The sequence below is a fragment of the Pantherophis guttatus genome, chromosome 1 (genome assembly GCF_059756535.1).
Source record: "Pantherophis guttatus breed Tessera chromosome 1, ASM5975653v1, whole genome shotgun sequence".
Classification (NCBI taxonomy): Eukaryota; Metazoa; Chordata; class Lepidosauria; order Squamata; family Colubridae; genus Pantherophis; species Pantherophis guttatus.
The window spans coordinates 120692584-120702558 of NC_142063.1; positions in this window are offsets into that span (position 1 = coordinate 120692584).

Sequence of the window (9975 nt, forward strand, 5' to 3'; positions counted from 1 at the left end):
CACGGCATAAACTAGCTTCAAATCCCTTTTTAGATTTCCACCCCTTTCTCTACTTTGTCCACTATGGTGCTCTGATATTCTAGCCAGATGTTTACATTGACCCCTGATCAATGGACTGACCAGCTTCTTTGCCGCCAACCTGTGGCAGCAAACAAACACCAATTACTTTCCTTTCATAAGTGTGTGTGTGTGTGTGTGTGTGTGTGTGTAGGAGTTGTGGTTTCTATTGCTAAACCTTTTGTTTGAACAGATGCCTCCATCAATTGGTCAGTTTTTAAAACTCCATCATTTTAACATTTTCCTATCTCAGCTGGAAAAAGGAATATGGCAGAACTCTTGACAACTTCACTAGGGGGAGGAGGGAGGGAAGGGCCTAATATTACACTGTTCCATCAGTGAACTTCTATATAGGCAAACAAACCACAAATCCACTGTTGCACAGCTTCATGATTCCATCAGTAAACTTGTAATGCCTTTATTCAGCTCTAGGAAGAAGAAACTGATAAACCATTTCCGAAATCTTAGCAAGAAATCTGCAAGACTGGTCTAGGCAGTTTCCAGGAGTCAAAATAGACTCAAAGGAAAAGAAAAAAAAGAAGAAAAGGCCAGTAGAATAGCATCCTGAGAAAGATATCATACAGAAAAACTATATATCGATATTGATGACTGGCCCATCCTCAACACAGATAATCAGGAAATGGGAATTTACAGAGGTTACAGCCTGACTCGAAAAAGATGTTAAGTAAATGAATAGGTTTAGCAAAGAAGCAAGTTCAAGGTCAGAAGCAGGTAATATATTCTGCCTACCAATCCATTGCTACGTCTTGTAATCCCACTGAAGTTTTCATAGTAATGGCTTAATTCTTTGAGTTTATTCCTTTAGGAACCTAAAAGAATGAGAGTTGGTACCATCTCAGCATCTTTTCCATCCCTGTTTAGCACTTTGTGCAATTTTAGTGGACACAAATGAGCATAAGAAATAAAGCTATGGGGGAGACTTTTAGTCTTAGGATCCATATGAGGAAGATCATGTGGGGGAAAAAGGACTCATTGGGTCCAGATTATTCATTATTTTAACATATGAATGAATTAAATTCTGATGTAGGTCATTTTTATGAATACCATCCATAAAAAGCATACTATAGATCAGTGACGGCTAACCTTTTTGGCACAGAGTGTCAACTGGAGGGCGTGCACATTTGCGCATGCGTGCCGGAGCGCTGGAACCTGGAAGAGCAGCTGGCTGTTGCGCATGTACGTGGCGGCCAGCTGCTCTTCCAGGTTCCATCACATGCCTGCATGCTGGACAGCTAGTCTGGTGCACATGTGTACCGGCCAGCTGCTTCTGGGTTCCGGTGTGCTACTGGCCGGCATGCATGCGCACGCCAGATTCCGAAAGAGAGCAGCTGGCCGGTGCGCATGCACATGACAGAACCCAGAAGAGCAGCTGGTGATAGCATGCATGCCCACAGAGAGGGCTCTGTGTGCCACCTCTGGTGCCATAGGTTCGCCATCACGGCTATAGATGGTAGTTGCAAAAAAATCCATATGCATTCTTCTCAAATTTGTCTTTTCACAATTTATATCCTATTTTGACAAGATTTCTTTTTATCTGGGTCAGTACAAATAGTGAAGGTGGGGGGAACCTAAACATCACATGTCAATTTAATATTACATGGCAATGCTTCCTCCAATGAAGTATTAAAATAAGAACTCCCAACCGGTCCAAATACTTTTTTCCTTTTCCATTGCTCTCCATTAGATGGCAGCATTGTACTTCATGCCTGCACAAAAGGAAGGTAAACTCTCTGACCGAGACAGCTTTCGAATTGTTTGCCAGTGAGCGAGACTTAAGCGTTCACCATTATTCCAAATAAACCATGTGCTTCGTTCAGGCCAACACATCTGGAGGATACCAGGTTGTGGAAGATTGGTCTGGCTTTACTGATTCTTCTTCTGTTTCCTCTTAAGGACAATTAGAACTGATCTTCCCACTTTATCCCTTCTTGATTTATTTCCATATTCATATTTGGTAGGATTATCCCTTGAATGCGGGAGGATCTCTCGAGCCTTCATCGGACGTGGTAGGACTGGAGGAAGTCACACCTGCTGCAAAATGGTTAAGGATAGCAAAACTATGTCTGTTTTGCTAGATCTGGGCAAGAACTTACACACGGTAAATTCACATTTGGTTTTCTTGGCAGAGTACTGAAAAACATTGCTATTTCCTTCTCCAGTGGACTGTACTTAATCCAAGCCTTTGTCCAGACTTGTCTGCCATGTTTTAGACATTCCCATGGTCTAGCTCACAGGATCATTATGACATAAGTAAGCCGGAAGCCTCAGCTGGTGCAGAATGGGCCCGGGCAAGCTACACTGGATGCCCAAAGAAGGGCACATGTAAAATCTCTGCTTGACGAACTTCACAGAGTGCCAGTTTGCTTCTGAGTCCAATTCAAGGTGTTAGTTGTAAGCTTAATGAAGCCAGGCTATCTATGCAACCAGTTACTTTGGCCTGTCCCACCTATCAGGCAAGGAGTTAAAAAAACTCTGGTGGGTTCTAGAAAGAGAATCTTCTCTGCTGTTATCCTCACCTTGTGAAATATTCTAACTCTCCTGCCTGGAGGTGAGGTAGGCCCAGTGGTGAAATCCAGCGGGATCTATCCGGCTCGTGAGATCCGGTAGGACTGGTGGCAGGAGGTTCCGCCCACCTACCTGGACGTCATCACGTCCTGTTTTTGACCCTCTGCGCATGTGTGGAGGAGGTGTGCACACTCACATTTGTGATCCGGTAGCGAAGGTAAGTGCATTTCACCCCTGGGTAGGCTCCCCACTCTCCTGGCCTTCCGAAAAGGAATTTAAGGAGAACCCAAAGGAGAATGAGCTATGGAACTGGTTGGTGCCCTAAGAACCCTCCCTTCTCCTTTTTAATTAACTTTAATTTTGACATTTTAATTCTTACATTTTCATTTTTACAGACTGTTTTTATTTTTATTTTTTTGATATTGTATTGTATACCACCCATTATCACTCTCTGAGTCCCTCTTCGAAGGAGATGGGTGGGTTCAGAAATATGAGCAATCAATCATCAATCAGTCATGTACAAGCCCATTCACCTCCACTAGTCAAGATTTATCAGTGTCATTCTGAGCATCGGTGAACTGAAATGGACTGGAATAGGACACCTCACATCCAAAATAAATACGACCTGCTGTGGCTAACTAAATAAAAGAAGAAATGTAGTAGCCAATATTATGAATAAAAGGGTGTCCAAATTAGCACTCACCAACTCCCCAAATGATAAATTATCTCCACATCGGAATCCAAGGCAAGCTAACACATCTCGAAGTAATCTCTCTATGGCCCAATCTATAGAGCCAGAGGAGGTGCAATTTGTGCTAACAACTTACAAATCGGGAGATTGGAATGGTTAAAGTTAGAAGTAAAATAGATCTGGAATAAAGAGAAATTTTGTCATTGGTACGTACAGATCAGTGGTGGAATTCAAAATTTTTTACTACTGGTTCTGTGGGTGTGGCTTGGTGGGCATGGCTTAGTGGGCATAGCAGGGGAAGGATACTGTAAAATCTCCATTCCCTCCCCACTCCAGGGGAAGGTTACTGCAAAATCCCCATTTCTTCCCAATCAGGAGGCAGAGAATAGATGGGGGTGGGGCCAGTCAGAGGTGGTATTTACCAGTTCTCCGAACTACTCAAAATTTCAGCTCCTGGTTCTCCGAACTACTCAAAATTTCTGCTACCAGTTCTCCAGAACTGGTCAGAACCTGCTGAAACCCATCTCTGGTACAGATAGTTGTTGGCTTACAACCATTTGTTTAGTGACCATTCAAAGTTACAATGTCACTGACAAAAAAGTGATTTACAACCAGTCTTCATACTTATGACCATTGCAGCACCCCATAGATACATGATCTAAATTCGGGCCCTTGGCAAAAAACCTATATTTATGACAGTTGCACTTCTCTGAGATCATGTGATCAGCATTTCCAATGTTTTCCTAACTGTTTTCTAACAACTGAAACTCAATAGGGGAAGCCAGATTTGCTGTAATTCACTTAAAAACTGCAATGATTTGCTTAATAACCAGATTGGTTGCAAAATCAGGCACAATTCACCTAACAACCAATTTACTTAGCTATGGAAATTCTGATTCCCAACTGTGGTCTTAAATCAAGGGCTAACTGTATAAGGAAATAGGAGATAGACAGATAAATCTTCCGGAAAAAAAAATCAAAAAACAAAAATTCCAAGATTTAGACTAAGAATCTTCTTCCAGCAATTTGAAAAATGACTCTGCAGATAGACATCACTGAATGCACCAAATCATATTAACTGTATTCTCTGCATGTAAAGATGGAGGAGCTCCATTTAATCTGTAAAAATGAAAAAGGCAATTTAAACTAAAGAAAAGAAATGAAATGTATTCAGACTGACAAGATCCAACTTCAGCAATATTCTATCTGATTGTATAGTGAATATTTAATGGGTTAGACATGTTTGCTAGCATGCCTGAATAATTCTGGACTGAAATTTGTGACTTCATTAAAAACGAGTCATGCAAAAATACCCTGAAATGTAAAAAAGCAAAAGAAAGTGAAATGGCTTTCTGCTGACATGTCAAAAAACAAACAAGCAAACAAACTGAAGCAAAGCAGAACCAAAACAGTCAGAAAAAGTTTTCTCAACTAAACTGTGAACTGCAGAACTGCAAGAAGAGACAAGGAATTGAATCTAATGAACAATGAATTGCCCTGCATATTTAGTTGCAGCTCTTTGTCAAAGAAACCAAGAGAAATAAGCAACACATGGAAATTGATGGTCATAATTGAATGAGAAGGATCAGAGATTTAAGAAAATTACCAAAAACAACACAAAGATGAACATAACAAAAAACCAGGCAAAGAGCTACAGAAGGAAGAAGCTATTGAGAACAGATGGTGCAAATATATAAAAGAGCAGTACCAAAACAAAACAAAAACCCCCAAAAACCAAACACCGCCCCCCAACCTCAAATTGATTATATATACATGAAGTTTTGATCACAACTAGGGCCAGACATTTTGGAAAGTGAATCTTAATGGGTCCTAAAATATATTACTAACAACAAAGTTACAGGAGGTGCTGAAATACAAGCTGTTCTGTTTACTATCTTACATGCATTTGTAAGTTAGTATGGAAAATATAGCAGTGGCCAAAGAACTGGAAAATATCATTTTATTTTATTCTTTGGCAGTGCTAAAGAATGCTCCAACTACCAAATAGTTGCATTTATCTTACATACTAATAATGCCAGTTATTAGTTCTAAAAATTCTAAAGATTTTGTAATTCAGATTTCAACCATATGTGGAATGAGAATTGCTAGATTTACAAACTGGATTCAGAAAAGATAGGGGCATCCAAGATCTTATTATTAACATCTAATGAAAAATAGAAAAGGCAAGGAAATCCCAAAAATATGTCTCCCTTTTCTTCATTGCGTATACAAGGCATTTGATTGCATAGACCACAATAAATTTTGGATTACTCTTAAAAACATGAGTTTACTGGGTCACCTCATCTGTCTATTGACAATTGTATACAATGACTAGAAGCAAGTGAATATGAAACAACTAAATGGTTCAAAACTGGGAAAGGACTATACCATGGTTCTAGACTCTCCTCTTATTTAACTTATGTAGGTAGAATATTTCATGAGTACTACTACTGGACTACTAGAAACAGAAATTGGAATTAAAATGGAATCATTAGTGAATTTGTTTAGCAGATTAGGGTACCACTTCAAAAACAATGATAATTTAAGGATATTACTGTTGAAATTTAAAAAAGACAATGGAAAAGACATTGGTTTACTGCTACTTGGAAGAAAAACTATGACAAATCTAGACAAACAATTAGGGCAGAGACATCATGCTTATAAGAAATATATGTATTTTCAAAGCTATGGTTTTTCCAGTTTTACTTATGGCTATGAAAGCTGGGTCACCAGAAAGCTAGAAGGTGGGGGAGGAAATTTGAATTGTAGTGCTGGAAAAAATTGACGAGAAATCTCAAGTTACCAGAAAAAGAAAAATAATTCTGCAGTAGATTAGTAAACTCAAATTACTCATTGGAAGCATTAATAAACTACATCTAAAATATTTAGAACACAAATGTGAAATCAGTGAAGAAGATCTTGTTGCATCAGGGACAACTGAAAAACTAGGTGACAGAGAAATAGTTGTATACTATCAGTGATGATACAAAATAAAATTACAAGACCTGAAAGAAGCAATTGCTGACAATCATGGTGAACTGATATCCTTCTAGTCATGAAAATTCAGATGTGATTGAACAACAAAAGGATGCAAAAATAATTGATTCTGCCAGTGGACTTCTGTTCTGATATAGCGGGGCATCTCTTGGTAGTTTGGGGCCACATCTCTTACATGGGGTTGAGGGCCATGTTGGATGTGGTGATAATGAATTTGTCTATCTGTGTCACACAGATAGACAAATTTTGGATGCTTTCTTTCTTTTCCTAATTACTTTGTCTTGGGTAAGGATTTAGGGTTTTTTTTAAGAACAAAAATGGGAATAAAACATGCCACCTGTTAGGAGAAATATCATCTCTAAATTCTGGAGATGTTGACCATCACTCTCTCACACACATATTTATACAAACATATACAAATCTAGCCTCAGCTGCAGAAGCTTACTCAGTTACTCTGGGCCATCTTTTCTCACTCTCTCTTTCATAATACCAACTTCTTCCAGTACCTTTACATTTCTCTGGTGTATTAACCATCTATGTCTTAAATTCTAACTTCTTTAGAATTTATTCTCTAAATTCCATTTCTCCCACTGAGTTTAACTCAACATGATGGGTTTTTTTTTTTTTTGGTCTCTTAGAATCCTAAAGTGCAGGATTTAGTCAAATTTGTCCTATCTGGTTGCCTAGTAACAGTTAAGGCTATATGCCAACTCTCCATGAGATGCATTAAATCAAGGGAGGATATTCATGACTAAGACAGTATCCCTTGCCTACTTGGAAGGATGTCAACAGAAAAAGATCAAGATCTGCTTTCTTCACAAGAAACATAGTCCTCAAAGCATCTATCAAGGATGCTTAAATTTGGATTCCTGCACTGAGTGGGACACAGGGACCTAAACAGCTTTTTCCAACTATGATTCCAATTAATCTGGTCTTTCAGTAGCCTCTCACTCTATACAAAGAAGAAACAGGGTTCCTGAAATACAGAATAGGTACAGTTGGAGTTGTTTCTTTAAAATTACCCATTTGGATTATAGAAGGTAGCATAGGGAGTATAGATTGTTAAATCACATAGCCTTTTCTACCTTAGCTTTTGTCTCTACTAGATCAAGCCAAATTTTATGTCCTTTTAATGATCTGGAGTGAAGACCCTCCGACCAACAGATATTAAGAGCTGCAGTGGTGCAGTGGTTAGAGTGCAGTACTGCAGGCTATTCTGCCGATCACCGGCTGCCAGCAGTTTGGCAGATTGAATCTCACCAGGCTCAAGATTGACTCAGCCTTCCATCCTTCCGAGGTAGGTAAAATGAGGACCCAGATTGTTGGGGGCAATATGCTGACTTTGTAAACCGCTTAGAGAGGGCTGTAAAGCACTGTGAAATGGTATATAAGTCTAAGGGCTATTGCTATTGCTATTTTTCCAACCTGGGCAACCTTCAGCAATATCTGCGGGGGCCACAGGTTCTTCACTCTTGGAGGACTGCATATAGTAAAGGGCTGTTCCTTATCCCCAACACATCGGTATCATTTCAACCACAGCACAGAGGCAAGGAATTTAGGCAATCTAAAAACTTCTGCAAGCCAAGCATGTGCTTTTATCAATGAAGAATACTTCTTCCTTAATTTCTACTGTGTTACTCTTTTGTAATAGATTAAAAAAATAGGCCAGATTTGAAGAATTTCAGATTGAAAGTGATCCTTCTCGGTCTGTCTCAAGTACTACTTGATCTTGGATTCCATGACCTGCTACCAGAAGTGGAAAAACTTGTGACCTCCCATATGTCATTTGAATCTCCATCCTTCCTGATAGATAGCCACGCTGTGAGGGATTGCCTGAACAACTGTATAGGGCCCCAGCTTCACCTCTTTCCTCTTCTGCCACAGCCCTTGCTGAAAAGTTGCCAGTACCCTTAAGATTTTATATTTGAGAAGCGGGATATATATTATGAAAAGCAAATGAAAGTGCTGGTGTTATTAGGCAGGGGATCACCTTCAGAGCAAATTCTCCCTCCTTCCCTTCTCCTCTCAATGTATTTCACATGGCTATTTGATTGTCAACAGCTATATAATTTCACATTCCTTTCAGATTTGTTGATGGGGTTTTGCCACTAGGGGTTAGTCATCTGCTACAAATGAGGCGATGCTGGAAGGGCCAAGTGAAAATAGCTTGGCCGGAGGACACACTGAATGATATGTGGGTGTGTGCATGGAAGTTAGCTACTTCCTTTCAAATATTTTTTTTTCCTTCTTCAGGCCAGCTTTTTAGTGTTGGTGCTATTCCTGCTATGGTTTCTATTCCTTTGACAAGATGGAAAAGTTGAGATCTTTGAAAGCAAAAGAAAAGGGGGTGGCAAAGCAGGCGGCCTCTAATATTGGCTGGAGGGAGGGAATGGATAATTTAGAGGTTCCCAAAGTGGACCAATAGAAATTCAAATGACCACTAGATCAGCAAAGGAGAAGCTTTTCGTTTCTGTTTTCTGTCATCTACTGGTCCTCTGGGGTTTTGCAGCTCCAATCTGGGGACCCTACAAATACTAGAACAGCCAACAGTGAAGACCTTCCCTGTCTCATTGTATTTTGTAGTGCGTGCTTGTGATTTACCACCTGCAACTAATTTAAAAAGTATACTGGAATTTGCTTTACTACTAACCGTGTTCCAAAATCTGTTTCCATATGTGTTCCAGGCAATCAACTACCCAAAAAGGGATGTCAGTCAAATGGGTATAGCTTCATTAGTGTCAAGTGCTTTTAACCTTTCCTCTGGGTCAATTGCCAAAAATGCAATGTAGTAGGACCCTACGAAAGACATCTTTCAAAAATATGATTGGTAACCTGCAGAGTTCATGATAGTTCATGGGGTTGTAATATTTTACATGAGACTTGACTTGAAATCATTTTTCATACAATTTCAGGAAACTTAGGAGCCATGGATCACAATGAAGGTTGCTGATTCTTGCTGTGCACCAATTCTTCAAAGTTAGTGGAAGCACCAACATTTAAAAGCAAGAGAAGCATTATAATCCTGTGCAGAGCATGCCTTACTTTTGTCTACACAAGAAACCTAGCACAAACTTTTTTGTCCTACTTAATTCTAGGCAATCTGAAAGCAGAATAACTGAATTGTTCCATACATGATTAAATCAGTTATCTTTTCCCACAATCAACTAATTCATCAAAAAGGATAACAGAAAAAAGTGTTAAAGTCATAACTTGCTCATTGAGTTTTTAGAATAGAGAGAATCCAGTTAAGATCTGTTTTGGATACGGAATGGAATGGAATGGAATGGAATGGAATAGAATAGAATAGAATAGAATAGAATAGAATAGAATAGAATAGAATAGAATAGAATCTGGAAGGGACCTTGGAGGTCTTCTAGTCCAGCCCCTTTCTCAAGCAGGAGAACCTATACCATCTCAGATAAGTGACTGCTCTAGTTTCTTCTTAAAAACCTCCAGTGATGGAGCATCTATGATTTTTGAAGGCAAGCTGTTCCACTGGTTAATTGTCCTCACTGTTGGGAAGTTTCTCCTTAATTCCAGATTGCTTCTCTCTGTCAGCCTCCGCCTTTACTGCTTTGGCTGCCATAGTAACGGGAGGGGGGAGAGCTAGGTAGCATGCGGGGGGAAGCGTGCTGGAGGAATCTGGAGAAATCAAAAGCGATAGTTAAGCCACCGGACTGTATCTTTGAAACTGCTGTCGGGTC